Genomic DNA, 24270 nt, shown 5'->3' with positions numbered 1-24270 from the left:
ACAAAATTAACAACAAACCAAGATCTCCTCAAACTGGAAGCCTGGTTCCTTCTCTCCCTTAAGCCACTCATCTCATAGGTCAATGCTCTCTCTCAGGAAGTCTTGGCCTTTTTTATAAATGACAGAGAATACTTAGTCCAGAATGATTAAAATGTCTTTATTAAGATTTCTTAACAAAATGGTACACCTGTCTCTGATGGTGGGAGAGGGGTGGGGGAAATCCCAAAATAAAAGTTCTGTTATGGATCTTGAAAGACTTTGTTCCTGCCCCTTCCTGCCCAACATAGCCTGGGGTCACAACTCTCACTGATTCAATGGTTCCTATACAGGGTCCCACACTAATGACCAAAAACAGACTATCTCCTTCAGCATGTGCAAAGGACAAGATCCAGATTCTAGGTTCCTCTTGCCTAGTTAACCACTAGTTTCTTCTCTTCTTGAGTTTCTCATCTTTGAAAGAGGATTAGCAGAACTCTCCCAGTTTTGGAACTGGCTGGGGCCATTCCCCCTTTGAAAAGGATTTCAAAGGGGCCCCCTTCCACACCCTGCAAAGACCAACTACACCCTTCATTATTCACAGCCTTAAATCCCACTAGACTGAGGAACTGAACTCTTTGCTTCCCTTACCTCATTTTTCATAATTGGAAAACCTGACATCACTGGATCCTGGCATATATAGAGAAAGGATGCTATAAGTCCATCTTTTAGGTTCCTAAGCTGTGGTCTCACTTGGAATATCAACATACCCTGCACTACTGAATAATAAAGGAGCAAGTTCAATAGACTTTGTGACAGAGCTGAATGGGAAGCTTGAGATAATAGTAACTGGTGGGGTAAATATGTGTCCAATGAAGGGAGAATAAGTAAGGTCAGACTATGCTTAAGGAATTCAGTAGGCTATAAAGCTGTGTAAATTCAACCTCACAAAGATTTGGAAATGGGAAATCCAAAGCAGCAGATAGAAACTGGTAAGCCTGGCAAAAACTAGGTAAGCCACTTCCAGTAAATCATCACACAACATTGCTCTTGCTGATTATAATTTCCCCTGGTTCTGCTCACTCAAATTTCCACCATTTTAAATCTCTCCAGGTTTTTCTGAAATCATTTTCTGGTGTGCCTTTTCTAATATCATAATATTCTAAGCCACTTCTTATTCATCCATTCCCCCAACTGATGGGCAGGTGTTTAAAAACAAAATATTACCCACTACTTAAAAACTGCTAGAAATAGCTTTGTACAAACAGGTTCTTTTCCTCTGTTTAACACCTCTCTTGGATCCTGACCTAATAGCATTCATTGTTCCTCGGTAGCTCTGCAATTGTTTTTGTTTCAGCCCTTCTACTGTCTTCACATCTTTTTCGTTCAATAACCCTGTTTCACATCTTCCCACATCTCCATTTTATCCACAAAAAATAAAACACTGCCATACCTTGCTAGTGCATCTAAAATAGCATCCTGAGGACAACTCTCCTCTCTCCTGATCACCAAGGGTGACTAGGCAGGGATTAATATGTACTCCCAGCATCTTAGGTGGAAATGTTCAGTCTCCATCTCAATTGATCCTTGAGATTGAAATAACATGTGAAATACAAAGTATGAATGATTGACAGCAAAGGACTCCGGGGCAGACCTGATGCTGAGGGAAGTGAGCAGAACCAGGACAATACTGGACAAGGCAATACCAATACTGTGTGATGATCAACTAATATAGACTTAGCTCTTTTCAGGAATGGAGGTATCAAAATCAGTTCTAAAAGACTTGTGATGCCATCCACATCGAGAGAAAGGTGGAAACTCCATGCAGAACAAAGCATGCTACCTTCACATTTTAAAACTTGTATGCTTTATATTATTTTTTGTCATGGTGTTATCTTCCCTTTTGTTCACATTCTTCTTTCATAATATGGACCTCCTTGATTTCTTTTCAATTTTGCTCCAGTGACTCTTTACCTTTTCAATATTTACCTCTGTAACTCCTCCACCAAAAAAAGAATGGAGTCTACAGAAACTAATGACTCCATGAGACAGCAAGAGTCAGTTAAACAAAATCAAAAAATAGAAAAAATAGAAGCAAATGTAAAATATCTCATCAACAAAACCACTGACCTCAAGAATAGATCGGAGAGGGGCAACCTGAAAAATTATAGGACTTCCTGAAAACATTGAACAGAAAAAAAAGCCTGGACTTAATATTACAGGATTTAGTGATGAAAAACTGCCCTGATATCATGGAATTGGAGGGCAAAGTAGTTATTGAAAGAGTACATCGATCCCCACCAGAAAAAGATCCTAAAATGAAAACACCAAGTAATGTTGTGGCCAAACTGCAGAACTATCAGATAAAAGAGAAAATCCTGCAAGCAGCCGGAAAGAAACAATTTAAATATCAAGGAGCCACAGTAAGGATCACGCAGGACCTGGCTGCATCAACTTTAAGGGATCGAAGAGCCTGGAACGAGATATTTCAAAGAGCATTGGAGCTTGGAATGCAAGCAAGAATCTACTTTCCTGCAAAGCTGAGCCTTCTCTTCCAGGGAAAAAGATGGACATTTAACGGAATGGAAGAATTCCAAAAATTTCTGATGAAAAGACCAGAGCTGCACAGAAAATTTGGGCATCAAACAGGAGGTTCAAGAGACACATGAAAAGGTAAAAAGGGGGGGGCAGTAAAAGAAAAAAATGCAATCCAGTAAGTTGAAACTCGCTATATCCCAGCATGGAAGTAAAAAAAAAAAGATTCTCATAAACCATGAGAAATGTAACTCTAACAGAGAGAATACACCTAGCCAGAAATGATGGACATTCATGACCTATCCATGAGACTACTATCTAGTGGGAGGCAACTGGCTTTTACCCCACTTGGAAGAAAGATTCTAATAACTCTCAGGAATTTTGACTCTATTTGATAGAATATAGAGAACTAAAAGGGGTAAACACTTAGAATTTTCTATGACTTAGAATGATCTAAAAAAAAACACTACTGCCCTAAAAAGGGGGACAGGAAAGAGATGGGAGGAGGGAGGGGATTGAATAGGGTAAATCTCATTACACTAAGAGGTACAAAAAACCTATGGTAATAGTGGGGAAGAAGGGAGCAGAGGAGAAACACCTGAATCTTCTTCTCATCAGACTTGGCTTAAAGTCAACCTACACATACTCAGTTAACTTATAAAACATCTAACCTTACAAGTATTAAAAGGGGAAAGGGGGAGGGTGGACAGAGAAAGGGAAGGGGAGTGGGGGAAATAAGGGGAAATAACAAAAGGAAGGGAAGGGAAAAGGGAAAAAGGGAAAGGGGAGGGCATGATATAGGAGGGCAAACACACTGAAGGGGGTGGTTTTCAGAAACAAAAGACTGGGGAATATGGATGAAAGGGGGGAAGGGGGAAAAATACAAACAGACAGAAGATAGCATGGAGGGCAATAAAGAATTAGTAATCATAACCTTGAATGTGAATGGGATGAACTCTCCCTTAAAACGTAAGCAAATAGCAGAGTGGATTAAAAACCAGAGTCCTACAATATGCTGCTTACAAGAAACTCATTTGAAGCAGAGAGATACATATAGAGTAAAGGTAAAAGGTTGGAGCAAAATATATTTTGCTTCAGCTGAAGTAAAAAAAGCAGGGGTAGCAATCCTTATCTCAGACAAAGCAACAGCAAAAATAGATAGCATTAAAAGAGATAAGGAAGGAAACTTTATCCTCCTAAAAGGTACCATAGACAATAAAGTCATTTCAATATTGAATATATATGCACCCAGTGGGACAGCACCCAAATTCTTAGAGGAGAAGCTGAAAGAATTACAGGAAGACATAGACAGCAAAACTCTACTAGTGGGAGACCTCAACCTCCCGCTATCAGATCTAGATAAATTGAATCATAAAACTGAATAACCTCATTTTAAAAAATGAGTGGACCAAAAAACAAATCATAGACAGAATTCTCCATTTTATCCTAAATAATGATAATAATGAAACAACATACCAAAACCTATGGGATTCATTCAAAGCAACTCTCAGGGGATATATTATAGCTCTAAATGCTTATATGAATAAATTGGAGAAAGAGGAAATCAATGAACTACACAGGCAACTAAAAAAATTAGAGAAAGAACAAATCAAAAATCCCCAATTAAGTACCAAATTAGAAATTCTAAAAATTAAAGGAGAAATTAATAAAATTGAAAGCAAAAAAAAAAACTATTGAATTAATAAATAAAGCCAAAAGTTGGTATTATGAAAAAATCAATAAAATTGATAAACCTCTGGTCAATTTAATTTAAAAAAGAAAGAAGAAAGCCAAATTTCTAGTATCATAAATGAAAAAGGTGAACTCACTACCAATGAGGAGGAAATTAAAGTAATAATTTGAAATTATTTTGCCCAACTCTATGCCAATAAATTTGATAATCTAAGTGAAATGGATGAATATTTACAAAAATATAAGTTGCCCAGGTTAAATGAAAAAGAGATTAAATACCTAAACAACCCTATCTCAGAAAAAGAAATTCAACAAGCCATTACTGGACTCCTTTAAAAAAAATCTCCAGGGCCTGATGGATTTACAAGTGAATTCTACCAAACATTTAAGGAACAATTGGTTCCAATCCTATATAAACTCTTTGGAAAAATAGGGAAAGATGGAACTCTGCCTAACTCTTTCTACGAAACCAATATGGTACTGTTACCTAAACCAGGAAGAGTTAAAACAGAAAGAGAAAATTATAGACCTATCTCCCTGATGAATATAGATGCAAAAATTCTAAATAAAATCTTAGCAAAACGATTACAACAAGTCATCACTAGGATAATACCTTATGATAAAGTAGGATTTATTCCAGGAATGCAGGGTTGGTTCAATATTAGGAAAACTATTAGTATACTCAATTATATCAACAACAAACATATCAGAAATCATATGATCATATCAATAGATGCTGAAAAAGCTTTTGACAAAATACAGCATCCATTCCTATTAAAAACACTTGAGAGTGTAGGAATAAATGGACTGTTGCTTAAAATAATTAGCAGTATATATCTGAAACAATCAACAAGCATTGTACTCAATGGGGAGAGGCTAGAGGCATTTCCAATAAGATCAGGGGTGAAACAAGCATGCCCATTATCACCACTACTATTCAATACTGTATTAGAAATGTTAGCATCAGCAATTAGAGAAGAAAAAGAAATTAAAGGAATTAGAATTGGGAAGGAAGAGACAAAACGCTCACTCTTTGCAGATGACATGATGGTCTACCTAGAGAATCCCAAGAAATCATCTAAAAATCTACTGGAAACAATTAGCAATTTTAGCAAAGTTATAAAGTTATAAAATAAACCCTCATAAATCCTCAACTTTTCTATATATGTCTAGCAAGAAACAGCAGGAAGAGCTAGAAAGAGAAATCCCATTCAAAGTAACCTCAGACAATATAAAATATTTGGGAGTCTATTTGCCAAGACAGACTCAGAATCTTTTTGAAAACAATTATAAAACACTTCTCACACAAATTAAATTAGATTTAAATAACTGGGCAAATATCAACTGCTCATGGATAGGTAGAGCTAATATAATAAAAATGACAATTCTACCAAAACTAAACTATCTGTTTAGTGCCCTACCAATCAAAATTCCAAAAAAATTACTTTAACGAGTTAGAAAAAATTGTAAGTAAATTCATATGGAGAAATAAAAAGTCAAGAATTGCCAGGAGCTTAATGAAAAAAAGTGCAAAAGAAGGTGGCTTAGCCCTACCCAATCTAAAATTATATTATAAAGCATCAGTCATCAAAACTGTTTGGTACTGACTAAGAAATAGAGTGGTAAACCAGTGGAATAGACTAGGCATAAAAGCAGGAGATGATTAGAGTAAGCTGCTGTTTGATAAACCCAAAGAGTCTGGCCATTGGGATAAAAACTCCCTCCTTTGATAAAAATTGCTGGGAAAATTGGAAGTTAGTATGGAAGAAACTTAGATTAGACCAACACCTCACACCCTTTACCAAGATAAGATCCAAATGGTTACAGGACATAGAGATAAAAAACAATACTATAAGCAAATTAGAAGATCAAGGACTAGTCTACCTGTCAGATCTATGGAAAGGGGAACAGTTTATGACTAAGGAAGAGTTGGAGAACATCACCAAAAACCAAGTAGATGATTTTGATTACATTAAATTATAAAACCAATGTAACCAAGATCAAAAGAAATGTAGTAAATTGGGAAACAATCTTTACAACTAATGATTCTGACAAAGGACTCATTTCTAAAATATACAGAGAACTGAGTCATATTTTTAAAACAAAAAGCCATTCCCCAATTGACAAATGGTCAAAGGATATGCAAAGGCAATTTACAGATTAGGAGATCAAAGTAATCCATAGCCATATGAAAAAATGCTCTAAATCATTAATTATTAGAGAAATGCAAATTAAAGCTTCCCTGAGGTACCACCTCATGACTCTCAGATTGGCCAGTATGACCAGGAAGGATAATTATTGTTGGAAGGGATGTGGGAAATCTGGGACTCTATTACACTATTGGTGGAGCTGTGAACTCATCCAACCCTTCTAGAGAGCTATTTGGAACTATGCCCCAAGGGCAACAAAAATGTACATACCCTTTGACCCAGCAATACCACTACTGGATCTATACCCTGAAGAGATGAGGAAAAAGGGTAAAAACATTACTTGTACAAAAATATTTATAGCAGCCCTGTTTGTGGTGTCAAAGAATTGGAAATCCAGTAAATGTCCTTCAACTGGGGAATGGCTTAGCAAACTGTGGTATATGTATGTCATGGAACACTATTGTTCTATTAGAAACCAGAAGGGACAGGATTTCAGGGAAACCTGGAGGGATTTGCATGAACTGATGCTGAGTGAGATGAGCAGAACCAGAAAAACACCATACACCCTAACAGCAACATGGGAGTGATGTTCAAGCTTGAAAGTCTTGCTCATTCCATCAGTGCAACAATTGGGAACAATTTTGGGCTGTCTGCAAAGGAGAGTGCCATCTGTATCCAGATAAGGAGCTGTGGAGTTTGAACAAAGTGCAAGGACTATTCCCTTTAATTTAGAAAAAAAACAGATAGTTTATTGTCTGATCTTGTTACCTCTTAGACTTCTCTTTAAGGATATGATTTCTCTCTCATCACACCCAATTTGGATCAAGGTACAACATGGAAACAAAGTAAAGACTGACAGAGTGCATTCGGTGGGGGGGGAGGGGGGAGGGAAGCAAGACTGGGGGAAAAATGTAAAACTCAAATAATATCTTTAATAAAAATAAATTTAAATTTAAAAAACTTGTTGTATGCTTTATATTATTTTTTTGTCATGGTGTTATCTTCCCTTTTGTTCTGATTCTTCTTTCATAATATAACTTTTTTTGGGAATAAGTTTAAATTAATTATTTACATGTAATATATTTTTGCTGTAAAGGAGAGTAAGAGAGGAGGGAGGAAGAAAACAGTGGACTCAAAAATCTTACAAACTGATTATTAAAATATTCCTTTGCATGTAATTGGACTGAAGAGTCTTTTACTGTTCAGATATAAAACTTAGTTTCTTCCAATGTTTAACTTTGAAAATAAAATCATCCTACCAGCAATTCAATGGATATGTGATCTGCGGGTCCTTCTGAAGGGCAGAAGCTCAACTTCCTTCTTTCACTGTATATACCTTTGAGTCAAAGAAGAGTAGGAATGACTAAATTAAAGGGAATGGAAGGAAAAAAGACTCAAAATTGTATAAAATCTTCCCTATGTGATATAGGGTTGCAACAGGAGAGCATGTGTCCCCATCAGATGACATGAAAGGACCTCAACAGCACCTATGGTGACATAGGCTACCAAAGCATCATGAAATAAAAAAATTGAGGACACCTAATGTTCCTTTAGTCCAACCAACAACTAAAAACCGAGTCCTATAATACAAACAAGTAGTTTTTTCCACCTTAGTTTAGTGAAGAGGAATCAACAATTCATCCTGAGGCAGACCATCCTCCTAAAGGAAAGTAATAATTTTTGAGTATTTTTTTTTGTTTCATAACCTTTTACTCATTGTAGGTTGCCTATTTTTATTGTTCCTCTTTTGTCTATTGGTTCAAAATGTGCCAAACCCTGCTCCAAATGACCGCTTATCTAACCACATAAAAATAACTGTCATCTCTTCTCCTGGTTCTTCATTCAAGACTCCATGTCAAAGGCTCTTTCACCTACCCATTAAATAGTACATCCTCAGGGAACTCCTCACTTTCTTTTCAATTTTCCTCCACCTACTAGTCTTTACCTTTCCTACATTCTCTCTAAATATTCATCTAAAATTTCAACCCAATAACATGGAAGGGGTTTGAATATCAAGGGGTAAAGGAACATGGAAGAGAATAATCATTTCACTAAGTTGCTATGTGGTAGACTCTGGTATTTTAAATTTTGCGTGTCATAAAATATGTGAAAGTAGGGTTTTAATGTTGCATTTTACAATGGAAAAATTGGAGGCCAGTTGCATTTTAGTCAGTTGCTCAGGGTCACTTGGTATCTAAATCTGTATTCAGGAGTTCTTTGTCTAAACCCAAAGTTCTAGCCACTAGGACCTGAGCATCCAAAATAGCTTATTCCAGAAATTATGCTCCTAAACCAAGCCCTATGAATATCATCAATTTTGGGGCCTGTCATATCTCGTTAACTCATCCTGAGTTTTAAACCCTTTAAAGCATCTAGATCCTCCTCAGAAGGATTGTCATGGATAGTATCCTCTTATGAACTAGCCCTGAAACCATGGCTTATTAGGTTTCTTCCTCATCCAGAGGTATTCTCTCTCTCAAGTATCTATCTCTTTGAACCTCTCCCTACCAAAGGTAACAATAAACCAGGATTTCATCAAAGTACAGGCCTGGTTCCTTCTCTCCCTTAAACCCCTTACCTCCTAGTTCAGTGCTCTCTCTTAGGAAGTCTTGGTCTTAAATCCTCCTATACTCAGAATCCCACTGCTTCCCTTCCACCATTTGTCATAATTGGAAAACTTGACATCACTGGATCATAGATAAGTCCATCTGGATCCCTTAGAACACATAAGATTCAGAACCAAACCATCCTGTTCCCTAGTCATGTTCTTAACTGGAATGTGAAACATGCCCTGTGCTACTGAATAATAAAGGAGCAATTCCAATAGACTTTATGGCCGAATTGAAAGGGAAGGAGGAGAAAATAGTAACTTGCTGGGTAAACATAAGTGCTATCTATGAAGGAAGACTGAGATAAGACTATGCTGAAGGAACTTAGTAGGCTAATAAGCCATGTAAATTCAACCTCATGAAGATTTGGAAATGGGAAATCCTAAGCAGCAGATTAAAAAAATGGTAAGTCGGGCAAAAAGCAGGTAAGTCACTTCCAGATAATCATCATATGTTATTGTTCTTAATGATGGCAGTGTTCCTCTGGTTTTGCTCATACAAATTTCCTTCACTTTAAAGGCCTCCAGGTTTTCCTGAAATCACCTTCTGCATGTCATATCTAATGCCAAAATATTCTATTATATTCAAGTGTCACTTTTTTATTCAACCATTCCCCGAATTGATGGGCATGCCTTTAAGAACCAAACATTAGCCACCACTCTAAGAACTGCTAGAAATATTTTTGCACAAATAGATTCTTTTCCTTTTTTTAACACCTCATATGGATCCTGACCTAGTAGTGGTCATCTTTCCTCTGTAATTCTGCAGTTGTTTTTGATTTGGCTCTTCTATTGTCTTCACATCTCTTTCTTTCAGTAACCCTGTTCGAATCTTCCCACATGTCCATTTTTTATCCAAGAAAAATAACACTCTGTTACCTTGCTTTTCCCTCTAAAATGGCATCCTGAGGACAACTCTCATCTCTCCCCGATCACCAAGGGTGTCCATTCAGGGATCAATATGGACCCTAGCATCTTAGCAGAAAAGGTTCAGTCTTCATTTCAGTAAATCCTTGAGGTTGAAAAACATGCCAAATGCAAGGTATGAATGATTGAGATCAAAGGACTCTGATGCAGGCCTGATGCTGAAGGAAGTGAGCAGAAACAGGACAATATTGTACACAGCGATAACAACACTCTGTAAATATCAACTAAGTTAAACTAAGCTCTTCTGATGAATGCAGTGAGCAAAGGCAATTCTAAAAGACATGTGATGTCATCCACATCCAGAGAAAGATGGAATCTCCATGCAGATCAAAGCATGCTACCTTCACAATTTAAAAGTTGTTATAGGTTTTATATTATTTTTCCTCTCATGATATTATCTTCTCTTTTATTCTGACTCTTCTTTAAGAGCATAACTTATTCAGTAATAACTTTAATTATTCATATACAATTTATATGTTTTGCTGTAAAGGAGAGTAAAAGAGAAGGGAGATAGAAAATTGTGGATTCAAAAATCTTACAAAATGATTATTAAAATTTTACTTCACATGTAATTAGAAAAATGTTATAAAATAAATGTTTAAAATTATGTCCATACATACTTGGAAAAATAAAGTTATGAACAAACAAGCAGAAAAAAAATAAGTATACAAATTATGAAGCCCATTCCTAAAACTCGGGCCTAGAAAATGAGCTGATGTAACCTAGTACATTTAAATGGAACCTAAATAGAATTAATTTGTTTATAGAACTTCATAGTTTTTAGCTGGAGTAGATAAGGTGGGAAAAATAATTGGAAGTGGGTAAACCTAAGAGTTTTGTACTGTTCAGATATAAAACTTGGTCGCCTTCAGTGTTGAACTTTGAAAAGAAAATCATCCTACCAGCAATTCATTGGATATGTGATCTGCTGCTCCTTCACTTCTCAGGTCATCAGGTTTCAGCCCAGTGAAGGGCAGAAGCTCAACTTTCTTCTGTCATTGTATGTGCCTTTGAAACAAAGCAGAGTAGCAATGAGTATGTTAAAGGGATTGTAAGAAAAAAGACTCAAAATGGTATAAAATCTCCAATATGTTATAGAGGATTCCAACAGGAGAGCATGTCTCCCCTTCAGATGACAGCAAAGGATCTCAACAGCAACTATGGTGACATAGGATACCAAGGCATCATAGAATTACAAATTTGAGGAGACCAAATGTTCCTTTAGTCCAACCAAGAACTAAAAACCTAGTCCTGCAATACAAACAAGTAGTTGTTTCACTTTGGGTAAAGTTTGCTAGTGATGAGGACTCAACTACGTATCCTGAGGCAGATCATCCTAATCCAGGAAAGGAATAATTTTTGAGTCTCCTTTTTTTAACCTCATTTTCTTCTACTCTTTGCAGGTGGCCCATTTTTACAGCAGTTCATAGTTTGTGCCTGGATTAGAGAGTGGGAAAAATAATTATATGACAGAGAATTCTTTGAAAATTCTTATACATTTGAATTATAAACATTAGTCTCCTCCAGTATTTAGTTTTTGAAAAGAAAATACTCCTAGCAGCAATTCATTGGATGGGATCACCTGGTACTGCAGTTCTCAGGGCATCAGGTCTCTTTGTCCCTTCAACTCTCCATTGTTCCCTTTTACATGTTTCATTTTGAGACTCTCCATTCATCTCTAATAAATCCACTCTGGTTCCCTCAGCTCATTCTACTACATTCCTTATTTCTCCCCATCTGCTTTTTTTTCTAATGCTGACCCATCACCATTTTTTTCTCCCAGAGAAAGTACAGTACTTAGTACTTTCCCCATTTCTGCTTTTCCAAAACTCACGTGTGGGCTTCAGCATTACTCCCAGTTCAATATTGATAAACCATAATAGTGGACTGGTGGGAATTCTAGCCTAATGAATGGCAAAAGCCCAACTTCTATCTTTTCATTTTATGTTCCTTTGAAGCAAAAAAGGCACAAAGATTAAGGTAAAGTGATTGGGAGAGTAAAGACTTGGAAGTTTCACAAGTCTCTGATAATGTTATACTGGGTTTAATCACGAGACCATATCTCCCCTTCAGATTAGAGTGAAAGACCTAAACAGGCTCATCTTCTTGTTTGAGAAAGTTGGTGACCTAGGAAACCAAGATGTCATCAACAGTTAGAATTGAAAGAGCCTTCAGTGTTCCTTTAGCCCAACCAATAACTGACAACCCAGTGACATAAGACAGACTAGTGATTATCTTTCCATAAAAGTTTTCTTGTGAGGAAGAATCAACTATTCATCCTGAGGCAGCCCATCCTCCTAAAAGAAAGCAATAATATTTTAGTGGGTTTTTTATTTCATAAACCTTCACTCATTGCAGGTTGCCTATTTTTATTGTTCCTCTTTTGTCTTTTAGCTTCAAACTCTGCCAAACCTTCCTCCAAATGACAACCTATCTAACCAAATAACTGTCACTGTCCTTCACTCAAGACTCAATGTCAAAGGTGCTTTTACCTAATCATTAAATGGTATATCCTCATGGAGCTCCTTGATTTCTTTTCAATTTTACTCCAGTGACTCTTACCTTTTCAATATTTACCTCTGTAAATATTCTTCTAAAATTTCAACTCAGTAACAGACAAGGGGCCTAAACAAGGGTCAAAGGAAGATGGAAGGGAAAAAGCATTTCTAAAAGCTCCTATATGACAGACTCTGGTCCATTAACATTAGCATCTCATAAAATCTGTGAAAATATTGCTTTTATGATTCATTTTACTACATTGAGGCAAGCAGCATTCAAGTCACTGAGAGTCACTCAGTTTCTAAGTCTGCATTCAGGAGTTCTGAGTCTAAACTTAGAGGACTAGCCATTGGGTCCCTAGGATCCACAACAGTTTACTATGGCAATTATGGTCCTAAAGCAGGCCCCCATCATAGAATGGGGGCTTCTCCTATCTTATTGCTCATACTCAGCTTGAAGGCCTCTAAAGCATGGACATCTTCATCAAAATGAATACCATCCATCATGGATGGGTTCCTCATATGAACTAGCCCTGAAAACCATGGCTTCTTAGGTTTCTTCCTCATCCAGAGGTATTCTCTCTCTCTCAGGTATCTCTTTCAAATTCTCCCTAACACTAAACCAAGGACTCTTCAAACTAGAGACCTGGTCCCTTCTCTCCCTTAAGCTCCTCACCACATGTTTCAATGCTTTCTCTTAGGATGCATGGGCCTTATATCCCACTCTACTCAGGAACTCACTGCTTCCCTTCCATCATTTCTCATAATTGGAAAATTGGACATCAGTGGGTCATGGGATATAGAGAATGTATATTACAAGTCCACCTAGTCCTCGTAGAATGCACAAGATCCAGACCCAAATAGTTTGATTCCAAAGGCTTGGTCTAACTTAGAATGTGAGCATACCCTGTGCTACCAAATGAAAAAGGAGCAAATCCATTAGATATTTTGGAAGAACTGAATGGAAATTATCAGATAGTAGTCACTTGTGGGGCAAACATCAGTGCTATGAAGGAATAAAAAGGTAAGAACATGCTGAAGGAACTCTGTAGACTAATGAGCTATGTAAATTCAACTTCAGAAAGAGTTTGAAATAGGAAACCCAAACCAGTAGATAGGATGTAGTCTTGTAGAAACTATGTAAGTCCCTCCCAGTTCATCATTGTACAATATTGCTCTTACTATTTACCATGTTATCCTGAGTCTGCTCACTCAGATTTCTATCATTTTAAATCTCTCCAGGTCTTCCTGAAATCATCTTCTGCTTGTCATTTCTAATACCATAACATTCCATTACATTCACTGCTATTTGTTCAGTCATTCCCCCAATGGATGGGCATGGCTCTAGCCTAACCCATATATTAGCCACCACTACAAGAACTGCTACAAATATTTTTGTACAAATAGGTTCTTTTCATTTTTATAACACCTCTATTAGACCCTGACCTAGTAGTGTTCATCTCTCCTCTGTAATTCTGCAATTGCTTTTGATTTGGCCCTTCTCCTGTCTTCAAATCTTTTTCTTTCAATAACCCTGTTTCAAATCTTCCCACGTGTCCATTTTTTATCCAAAAAAAAAGAACTATCATACCTTGCTTTTCACTCTAAAATGGCATCCCCAGGACAACTCTCATCTCTCTCCTAATCACCAAAGGTGTACATTCAGGGATTTATATGTACCCCCCAGCATCTTGGGTAGAAAGGTTCAGGCTTCATCTCAGTGAATCCTTGAGGATGAAGATCATAGCAAAAACAAAGTATGAATGATTAAGAGTAAAGGACTCTGATGCAGGCCTGATGTTTTATATTATATTTCTTGTGTAATTTACCTTTTGTTCTGATTCTTTCACAACAACTTATATGGAAATAACTTTAACATAGTTCAAGATATATAAATTTTATAACTTGCTTTAAGGGGAGGGGATAGAAAAGGGAGCAAGAAAAATGTACCACTCAAAAATCTTACATAAATGAATATTAAAGCTTTTATTTTCATGTAATTGGAAAAAATGATTAAATAACATACTCTGGAAATTATCTTTATATGTGACTAGAAAAACTAAGGAATAAAGATGTGAACAAACAAAAAAATAAGTTTATAAATAAATGCAGCTCATCCCTAAAACTAGCAAAGCAACTGCTTCAATATACTACCTTTGAACTTAAGGTAGGTAGAAAAATATTTAGCCACAACAGTTCATAGTTTGTTCCTGGAGAAGAAATGGTGGGAAAACTAAATGGGAAAAAAGAGAGAGTACACAGAAGGATCCTATATTGTTAGGCTACAGTGCTGAACTTTGAAGAGAAAATTCTACCAGCAATTTATTGGATATGTGATTAGCTGGTCATTGATTTCTCAAGTCATTACATCTCAATGTCCCTCTCTATGTGATACTTTTGAGGAGGGACATGGTGAAAAGTCAGATAAAATAGAATAAATGGGGGAGGGGGAACAGGATGGAAGGAAATACAGATAGCAATAACTATGGGAAAAATTGAAACAAGTTTTTCTGATAAAGACTTCATTTCTCAGACATTGAGAACTGAGTCAAATTTATAAAACATTAGAACCATTTCCCAATTGATCAATGATCAATAGATATAAACAATTTTCAGATGAGATTATCATTACAATCTATTTAAATATTTTTTAAATGTCCTACAACACTTTTGATGGGAGAAATGCAGTTTGGAACTATTCTGAGGTGCTATGATTTTCTTATGGAATGGCTAAATAGGAAAGAAGGAGAAAATGACAAATATGGGAAAGGATGGTAGGAAATTGGACCATTGATGCATTGTTTGAGAAATTGTGAAGTTACTCATTCTGTGTTGAGCAATTGGGAACTATGCCCAAGCTATGACCTACTTTTCAGCCTATCGGTGCCACTGGTATGGCTATATAGGCCAATCCTAATTTCCAAGTTCATGCAATGAACAACTTTCTAAATATAGATATTGAGCAAAACAGGATGAGGTGGGTACAGGATGAAATGCCTGTCATCCCCACTATCCATTCTACCAAAGGAGAGTCCTAGAAGAAGGTTTCACTGTCCTGAGAGAAGGTTTCAATGAATCTATAGAAGGCACATTTACACCCTAACATTTTCATTCAACTACAAAAGCAGTCATTTTGGTGCTTCAGCTGTTCAATGAGCCACAGAATGTTAAATAGAATAGAATGAAAATATAATAACATGCTTCCTGTCCTTCAAAATACAATTAGACTAAAATGACATCACTAGGTGAAAGACAAATTACAGAATGTTCAACTGTGACTTATCAGATGGATATGAACTCAGAACACTGTACTACAAGGCAGGCACAAATAATCCAAGTGAACACGTGGGATGTTTCATCTAAACTTACATATCTCACATTTCCTTTCTTGGTTATAGAGCTCATCATGCTTTCTGATAAGGGCACTCCATGCTGGGTGATCCTGTGCCAGTGTCTCCCAGGCTACACAATCAATTACATAGTTTTAAAGAGACACCTTAAGGGTGACCCTGCATCATTTTTTCTGAGCACTTGCCCTGTGAGAGTTCTCCAATAAATAGTCTTATTGGTAAGCATACATTTGGGCATTCTACCAATGTGGCCAGTGCTTGCAGTTGCGCTCTCTGTAGTAAGGTTTGAATGCTTGGCAGTTTAGTTGCAGAAAGGACCTCAGTGTCTGCTTTCTCATCCTGCCAAGTTCAGGCAATGCTTGTTTCAACCTCATCATCAATGTGTACCTCCCTGGAAGGATACAGCCAAGGTAAGGAAACTTATTCACAGCTTTCAACACTTCTCTATGTCCTGTAACAGTTGGTTCCCCAGATGAATGACTTGAGAATCGATCCATGTTTTGTTGCATCTCAGATTCAGAGGCTGCATGGAGGGCACAGTACTCAGCAAACAGAAGATCATGAAGCAACACCCCCTCCACTTTGGTCTTGACTTTGGTCAAGTTGAAGAATTTACCAACAGTGCAGCAGATGACCTTTTGTTCATCCTCAGTGCTTTAAAGCATTTGATAACATGACTGAAGCTATCAGGTTAAAAAACATGGAGCAAGGACATGACCTTGTTTCACTCCATTGGTGACAGGGAAATCACGAGAGCATCATCCACTCTCCAGAATCCAAGCAAATTGATTACAATATTGATGAACAGAACGTTATACTCAGTAACAACTACATTGTTTGATGATGAACTATGATAGACTCTTCACAACTATGCAATGAGTTAAGACAATTCCAACAGAATCATGATAGAAAATGCTAGTTATTTCCAGAGAAATAATTATGAAGTCTGAACACAGATCAAAGAATACTATTTTCCTTTATATTGGGATTTTTTTTGGTTTTTGGTTTTTGGAAGGCAATGGGTTAAGTGACTTGCCCAAGGTCACACAGTTAGGCAATTATTAACTGTCTGATGATGGATTTGAACTCAGTCCTCCTGACTCCAAGACCAATGTTCTGTCTACTGTGCCAAGTAGATGCCCCTATTTTACATTATTTTGGGGACGTTTTTGGATCAGCATAATTTTTCTCTTTTGTTCTGATTCTTCTTTCACATGTGGAAGATGCATGATTAATATGATTGCAAAAATATAATCCCCATCAGACTTCTTGCTGTCTTGGGAAGAAAGAAGGAGTGGTCAGAAAGAAAAAAAAATAGGAACTCAAAATCTTATAAAATTGAATGTTGAAAACTATTTTTACATGTGATTGGAAAAAATGAGATATTTAATGGAAAAATACTTTGACATAAAATTGTTGGTAAATTCATGTAAAATCACAAAGGTATTACATTAACAAAATCTAATCACAGAAGTGAATGTCTATCCAATTATTCCAAATTTTTATAATTTCTGTAAAGTGGTCTTATTGTTTCTCAAAATAATAGCTTTCAAATATTTCATACATTTTGCCATCATTTTAATAGGAATTATTTTATTTTCATTAGGTTTTTGGTAATATAAGTTACTGATTTGCAGCATATATTTTGAATATTTGTAGTTTAAATGTACAATCTGGACAATTCATTTATTTTGTGATTCATTAAAATTTTCTTATTGAAACATCAAAAATATTGATAAACTATGTCGACTGTGATGGAATCTACACCTTCCCTTTGGTTTTCCCATCATTGTATTAAGCTTACTGTTAATATCATATTTTCTGTATTTATTAGTACTTTAGCTAGACTTTCCAATGGCCCCAGTGGATTTCTTCTTGTATTTCCATTTTTATTGGAGTAGTTTCTATTTTGCTCTTGAAATTTATATAACACTGATGATGCTGGATTATATTTTTGATTTGATTATATTTTTTTAAAAAATCCTTGGGAAATGTTTTAATCAAACAGTTTTCCCTTTGTTTAAATGTTGTGTTTTTTTCTTAATTTATATAACTAGTTATCCTAATTGTTTTCTTTAAAAAGAATCACCTTTATGTACGCTTTATGCTTATAGATTAGCAATAGTAAATTTTATTTTATGAAAATATGAATGACTCTTTAAAAGAATTTTATGCTAAAACTTTGTGTCAATCGAGATTGAAATTGGGTTTTTTCTTGATTTGTGTCATTAGATTTCTGGCACAGTACCACATGGTCCTCAGAATTTTTTTATACTATGACTTTATAGTTATATATATATATTAGGTAGGGTTCTTATTCTGATACTGGAAAACATAATGTAAAGATAACGAAAGCTGATTTTATGACAGAGGCATCCATTCTGTCCATAAATACAAAAAACACAGACACATGTAATACCCAAATAGGTAAAAAAAAATATTTTTCACACTACTATCTCTGCTGGGCACATGAAACTTAATAAAACCTACTCGAGCTAAGTAAAGAGGTCAGAGCAGCATTTTTCCAAGTAAGGCTGACCATAATATAATAAGGCTATTGTAACAAAATGAAAAAAAAATTAAGGGAAAGTAAAAACCAATGAATCATTATAGCATCTTCTAATTTTGGTAGCCCTGGAATATTCATTTGTGTGCTTTCTAGGGCAGGTACTACATTCTATATGGCTAAATAAATCAATGCAAAGAAAAGCAAAGGAATGAATGAATGAAAAATGAATAGAAGTATAGATGGTTGAATTGATGAATGGATAAAGTAATGAATAAATAAGTAAACAAGCTCAAATAATTTATATTGTCCTTTCAAGACTAAGAGAGAAAAGACTTTCTTACTACTGCTTTACTCCTCTGACCTGACAGTCATTTTATATACACACTTTGTGCCTTGTTGCAAATGAACTTTCTCTGAATCCATTAGAAGAATGAAATCAAAGTTCAAACGCTGGACATTGTTCAGTTCAGATCATCCTTTGGAAAGGTCAGGCAGGACAAAGAGTATAAAGGTGCTTAGAGATGGCATCATGCAGCAGTAGTAGTAGAACAGCAATCCTGGAGTTAGGAAACCCTGAAGTCCAAGACTACTTCATATTTGAACTAGTCATGTGACTTTGAGTGCATCATGTACACTCTATCAGTCTCAGTATAAATAAAATGGAAACAATAGCAATAACCACTTTTGTGAAGAACAAATGAGATATAAAGCGTTTTGTAAAGTTTTAAAAATTACAAATGATCATTCTCTTCTTTATTATTTTTCTATCGTCTCACCCTTATTGAAACCAGATGTTTAACCAGTGGAGAGTGCTTGAGTCAGGAAGGTCTGAGTTCAAATCCTATCTCAGTTACTAACTAGCTCTGGGACCCTGAGCAATTTCTTGATCTGTAAAATGAAGATTAAAATTGCATGTACCCATGAGGGCTGCTGTAAGGATACAATAAGAGAATTTTAAAGAAATTTTCAATCTTTAAGGAGCTGTATGCTAGTTTATTACTGATATTATTATTATTATTACTATTTACTACACTAATAATAACAGCTTTGATTTTTCTTTTCAACTATTATTTGGACCAAATGTTTGAGAAATACAATGCTCCACAAGGTTATAATATGAGTGCTGTGAAATGAAGAGTCTGGGATTGGGGTTCAAACATGAGCTTCCCTCCCTTCCCTTCCCTAATTTGTATGGCTTTGGCATTGTCACATCCTTCCTAGGGTCATTTCATCATCCATGAAATGTGTATTCAAATTAGATGAATTTAAGATTTCTCACTTTCTTTCTTGTAATAAAAGAATTCAGGACTGAGGAGTCAATTTTCCCCCCTAATCTCCAAGCAATCCAGTGATGAGGTCTTCTTGTTTTCCTTGTTAAAACCTCAGGAGAGCTCTTCCCAAATCATAAAGGCCTTCCACAATCCCAAGCCAATGCAAATATTCTGTGAGATTAACTCCAACCTTACTAAACAACTGAGGTGGGTGGAGTGACAGAAACAGAGACTAGAAAGAAAAAGACATGAACAAGAAAGAGAATTGTTCCATGCCCTGCAAGTGAATTGAATTTAAAGGACTTGTATGTTATTGGAAAAGTAAGTTTACTACCAAAAAGATGTTGAAAATTATCTCTGCATATAATTGGAAAAACAAGGGAACAAACATGAAAACAATAAAAAAATGTATAAATAAATGAGTGAATCCCTAAAACAGGAGCGTAGCAAAGGAGAAAATGCAACTTATAACATTAGAATAAATAAGGCTACAGCAGTTCACGGATTGTGCCTGAATAAAATAAGTTAGGAGATGTAATTGGAATAAAGAGGGTCCACTGAAAAGTCATACACTTTTGGGTTATAAGCATTAGTCTCCTCCAGTATTGAGCTTTGAAAGTAAAATCCTTTTGTGATTTCTCTTAATACATTCAACTTTGACCAGTGTATAGCATGGAAACAATGTAAAGACTATCAGACTGCCTTCTGTGAGAGATAGCGGGAGGGAAGGGAGGTTGGGGGAAATATTGTAAAATTCAAAACATTGCAAAAAAAGATAGGTAGAAACTACTATTGTATATAATTGGAAACAAATAAAATATTCATATTAAAGAAACTAAAATTCTCCTAACAGCAATTCATTGGAGGTGTGATTCGATGGTCCTTCAGTTCTCATCATGTCTTCATGCTTCTTCTCTGTCCCACTGTTCCCTATCACATGTTTCAGTTTGACACTTCCATTCTAACATACCCAGTGGGGCTCCTTCACCTCATTCTATTGCATTCCCTATTTCTCCCCTTCTGCCTTCCTTCTAATGCTGACTCATCACGAGATTTTTCTCCCAAAGCATAATAATCTCATTTCTGCTTTTCCAAAACTCACTTTTGGGTTTCAGCACAACTCCCAGCTCAATAATAATGATCCATAATGGTGGATTGGTGGGAATGCTGAAGGGGGGAAGGGGGGAAGCTTAGAATCCATCTATCTTTCATTGTATGTACCTTTAAAATGAAGCAGAGGAGCAGGGATTAAGGTAAAGGGAGACTAAACACTTAGAAATTTCTAAAGTCTCAGATATGTTATATAGAGTTCAAAGAACAAGCCTCCCCTTTGGATTAAAGTAGTTGTGAGAGTAACTTGGGTGGAGACTTAAATTGACTGTTGGGATCTAAGTTGACTAGAAGAAGAGAACTATGATTACATCAGAAACAACTGTAATCTTAAAAGCTGCTTTGGGGAAGACCCTCTCCATTCTTGATTTGTATCCTGACCTCCTTAGGGTTTACCCTCTACCTAATTCCAGGTCCAATATAAGGAAAGGGAATTTGCCTTTTACCCTATAGATAAGAGGCAAGGCATAAAAACCTGGGTTGGACCCTTGCTCAAGGCCACAATCTTTTCTGACCATGGCCCAGTCAAGGCTGCTTGGCTGTTCTTTCATCTCTCTATAGCTCTCTCTCCCTAGCCCTTCCTATGTCTTGTAACGATTTTAATAATTTTTTAATTTCTATCCATGCTTCCCTGAGTCTGAATAAATGATTCCTCATGAGAAGAACGGAACACAAGTAGCCAGTGGCTACACTAACAGCACTTCATTGGACAGATGATTCCTTGGTCCTTCAGTTCTCATCATGTCTCCATGTTTCTTCTCTGTTCCCTATCACAAGCTTCAGTTTGACACTTTCATTCTAACACACCCAGTGGAGCTCCTTCACCTCATTGTAATGCATTCCCTATTTCTCCCCTTCTGCTTTCCTTCTAATGCTGATGCATCTCCAACTTTTTCTCCCAGATAAAGCATAATTATATCATTACTGCTTTTCCAAAACTCACTTTTGGGTCTCAGCACAACTCCCAGCTCAATACTCATGATCCATAATGGTGAATTGCGGGGAATGCCACTGTACTGAAGAGGGAAAGTTCTGAATCCATCTTTTATTGTATGTACCTTTGAAATGAAGAGGAGCAGAGATTAAGGTAAAGGACAAATAAACACTCAGAAATTACTAAAGTCTCTGATATGATATAGAGTTCAAAGAGCATGTCTCCCCTTTGGATTAGTATAAAAGGTTTTTAACAAGCCCATCCTGTTGTTTGAGAAAGTTGGGTGATCTCAGAAACCAAACTGCCATAGAATGTTACAATTCAAAGAGCCCTCAGGGTTCCATTAGCCCAACCAATAGCTGAGAATCCAGTTCTACAGTACAAACAAGTGCTTGTCTCACCTTAAAGTTTTCTAGGGAGGAGGAATCAACTATTGATGCTGAGGCAGCCCTCCTCCTAAAGGAAAGGGAGAGTTGCTGAGTTTGGGTTTTTTTTAATTCATAACATTTTACTCTTTCCAGCTTGCCCATTTATAATTATTTTTTTGTCCATTCGGTTCAAACACTGTCAACCCCTCTCCCACATGACACCCTATTTAACCACAAAAAAAAAATTATTGTCACATATTGTCCTGGCTTCTTCACTCTAGACTCAATGTCTAAAGTTTTTCACCTAACCATTAAAAGGTATATCCTCCTGGACCTCCATGATTTTTCCAAATTCCCTCCTTCAGTGAATCCTTAGCTTTTCACCACCCTATGTAAGTATTCTTCTAAAAACTCAACTCAAATATATACAAGGGACCTAAACAGCATGGGGCAAAGGAGGATAGTAGAGAATAATCATTTCTATACATTGCTATGTGACAGACACTGAACAATAAACATGAGTAAATCATTCAATATGTGAAATTGATGCTTTGATGATCTTTATTTTACAATTGAGAACACTAAGACAAACAGCATTTAAGTCATGGCCTCAAGGGCACCCAGTACTCTATTCATTACTCCTGAGGATCCAGAAGTGCTTATTCCAGAAATTATGCTCCTAAAGCCAACTCAACCCCTACTAAAGTGCTTTCGTGTGAAGATACACAAAAGTGAAGACAGAGTTCTGCCAAACTCTTTTTATGACATCAACATGGTGCTGATACTAAACCAGGAAGAACCAAAATCGGACAAAGTTATAGACCAATCTCCCTAATGAGTATTGATAGAAAAGTCTTAATTAAAATTTTAGCAATGAGACAGCAGCAAGCTACACCATAATCAGGTTGGAATTATCCAGGCAGGCAAGGATGGTTCAACATTCAGGAAAGACTCAACATAATTAGACATATCAATAGTAAAACCAACAGAAATCATGTGATTATCTCAATGGATGATGAAAAAGCCTTTGAAAAATACAACAGCCATTCCTATTAAAAGCACTAGAAAGTTTAGGAATAAATGGAGTTTTCCTTAAAATAATAAATAGTATCTAAAATCATCAACAAATATTATATTTGGTTAGGTCAAACTAATATAACAAAAATGACAATTCTGACCAAATTAAATTACTTATTCGGTGCCATATATACCAATAAAACTACCAAATAACTACTTTACAGAGCTAGAAAAAAGCAGTAACCAAATTCATCTGGAACAACAAAAGGGCAAAAATTCCAAGAGAACTGATGGAAAAAAATGTAAAGGAAGGTGGCCTATCTCTAGCACATCTGAAAACTACACTATAAAGCAATAGTCATCAAAACTGCCTGCCACTGGTTAGGAAATAGAGGAATGAAACAGTGGATTAGGATAAGTTCAAAAGAAACTGCAGTAAATGACTACAGCAACCTACTATTTGACAAACCCAAAGACATCAGCCTCCGGGACAAGAACTCACTATTTGACAAAAATTGTTAAGAAAATTGGAAAATAGTATGACAAAAACAGGGCAGGGATCCACATCTCATATCCTATACTAAAATAAGGTCAAAATGGGTACAGAATTTAGACATAAAGAGTGAACCCTAGAAAAAATAATAGACAAAAATATACTTTATCTGATCTATTGGAAAGAGATAAATTAGTGACCAAACAAGAATTAGAGCACATTATCACCTGCAAAATGAATTATTTTGACTATATTAAATTAAAAAGTTTTGCACTAAGAAAGTCAATGCTGCCAAAATTAGAAGAAAAGCAGAAAACTGGGAAACAATCTTCACAACCAGAAGCTCTCATTTCTAAAATAGAGAGAATTGCATCAAATTTATAAGATCATAAGTCATTCCCCAATTGATAAATGAGCAAAAGATAGAAACAGTGTTTTCAGATGAAGAATTTAAAACTATATATGATCAAATGAAAACATGCTGCAAATTACTATTGATTAGAGAAATGCAAATTAAAACAACAATGAGGTATCATCTCACACCTATTAGATTACCCTAGATAAGAAAAAGGGAAGATGAATAATGTTGGAGAGGGTGTGACAGTTTTGGGACATTGACTCACTGGTGGAGCTGTGAATGGATCTAAACTTTCTGAAAAGCAATATGGAGGGGCGGTTAGGTGGCAAAGTGGATAAAACACCGGCCCTGGAGTCAGGAGTACCTGGGTTCAAATCTGGTCTCAGACACTTAATAATTACCTAGCTGTGCGGCCTTGGGCAAGCCACTTAACCCCATTTGCCTTGCATAAATAAATAAATAAATGAACAAGCA

At 36.2% G+C, this 24270-nt stretch overlaps 1 long non-coding RNA gene across 1 annotated transcript; it reads right to left on the bottom strand.

Annotated features, from left to right (window-relative positions):
- Window positions 1-7607: 7607 nt before the first annotated feature.
- On the bottom strand, window positions 7608-12001 carry LOC141490244 (uncharacterized). The gene is made up of 4 exons (XR_012469103.1): window positions 11723-12001; window positions 10791-10896; window positions 9841-10046; window positions 7608-7689 (listed from the first exon to the last, which is right to left on the bottom strand). It is a non-coding gene; the product is annotated as an uncharacterized LOC141490244 (long non-coding RNA).
- Between the last annotated feature and the right edge of the window lie 12269 nt (window positions 12002-24270).

This window comes from Macrotis lagotis, chromosome 5, assembly GCF_037893015.1.
Source record: "Macrotis lagotis isolate mMagLag1 chromosome 5, bilby.v1.9.chrom.fasta, whole genome shotgun sequence".
Classification (NCBI taxonomy): domain Eukaryota; kingdom Metazoa; phylum Chordata; class Mammalia; order Peramelemorphia; family Peramelidae; genus Macrotis; species Macrotis lagotis.
The sequence above is the reverse complement of the archived record's forward strand: the minus strand, read 5'-3'. Positions and strand labels throughout refer to the sequence as shown.